General features: G+C 45.6%; 1 long non-coding RNA gene across 1 annotated transcript in view; it reads right to left on the bottom strand.

Annotated features, from left to right (window-relative positions):
• The window catches only part of LOC117936697, a 17817-nt gene extending 16429 nt beyond the window's left edge, over window positions 1-1388 (bottom strand). The window contains exon 1 of the long non-coding RNA XR_004655002.1: window positions 1377-1388. This is a non-coding gene — a long non-coding RNA (uncharacterized LOC117936697). The remainder of the gene's footprint in view (window positions 1-1376) is intronic.
• Window positions 1389-1412: the final 24 nt, after the last annotated feature.

The raw sequence follows: 1412 nt of genomic DNA on the forward strand, positions 1-1412 counted from the left end.
CTTAACTTCTCCAGGACATGAACACCTGTTTCCTGGTGAAAGTCTGGTGTTTTCTCCTTAACTTCTCCGGGACATGAAGAAGTTAAGCCCGCCCCTTACGAGGATCTTCACGCTGTTATACAGCAGCTGTCAATATGGTGCATACATAAAAAATACTTGGAACACATATGAATTAAACTGCATTTCTTTTTGCACAGCTGCATACTTCATGAGAACTGTGTGTGTGTGTGTGTGTGTGTGTGTGTGTGTGTGTGTGTGTGTGTGTGTGTGTGTGTGTGTGTGCATGTATGAACTGTGAATCCTCTGCAGTCAGAGCAGGATACCAACATGTTTTTGACCAACTTCCCCCGTTTCCCCAGACAAACAGCCATCCAGCACATAGCCGGCCCCGCTCCGTCACGGCTGATTACCTGCCAAACTAACTGCGTCGCGGCGCCGCAGCAGCTGCTCTCGCTGCTCCACCTGCCCGCCGCCGTGGCTCCAGATGCTGATTGGTTAGCTGTGGAGAAGATTAAAAGATGTGGTTGTGTTTGGCTGCCGGTCGGTGATTCGTTCCCGTCTGGCTCACAGCGTCGGGCTTCTTCATCACACTGGGAAATGTTTTCCGTTACGTCTCTAATTGTTATGTTTGAGGACTTGAGTGGAAAAGATTACTCACGGATACAGGACTTGGTTTTCTTTGGCAAAGGGGAATAAAGCTGAAAATACAGTCAGCTGTCTTCCAAAAATGTTCTTCCCTGCTCGGCCGTTTTATTAAGTGGTGTATACAGAACGCTGATCTACATAACGGGTGTAGTATATCGTTTTTCAACATAAACGTGGGCTAAAACATCATTGTTGTACATAAAGTGGGTTAGTACATTGCATTATCTGCTATACTATTGGTTAAAGAGAAACTGGGTGTGCTAAACAAGTTTTAAGGTCAACACAGTTCACTGGAGTTATGATAAAGAAACAATAACTTATTCCAACAGTCCCAGCTGCAGATTAATCTAATCCGGTCAGACCCGGGAGTTCTCCTCGTCTCAATGTTCTTCTTCATTTCTCAAAGTTTCAAAACAATCACATGATATCTATCAAACAATAATATGTGTTCAGTTCTCATACAGTATAACTGTGTTCAGTCTCCACACTAATTTGGATAAAAACTGTCTTTCTTTCTTTCTTTCTTTCTTTCTCGGTGCTGCCTGCTCCCCCTGCCATGCCTCCTCTTCCTCTTCCTCCTCCTCTTCCTCCTGTGGTCTGGACACTGAAGGTAAGCAAACCAAACGCGCCCTCCTGTTGTGCAATTGTCATGGAGGCCTGCTGACTCACACACACACACGCACACACAAACACACACACACACACACACACACACACACACACGCACACACGCACACACAAACACACACACACACACACACAAACAC

Source organism: Etheostoma cragini, chromosome 21 (genome assembly GCF_013103735.1).
Source record: "Etheostoma cragini isolate CJK2018 chromosome 21, CSU_Ecrag_1.0, whole genome shotgun sequence".
In the NCBI taxonomy this organism is placed as follows: domain Eukaryota; kingdom Metazoa; phylum Chordata; class Actinopteri; order Perciformes; family Percidae; genus Etheostoma; species Etheostoma cragini.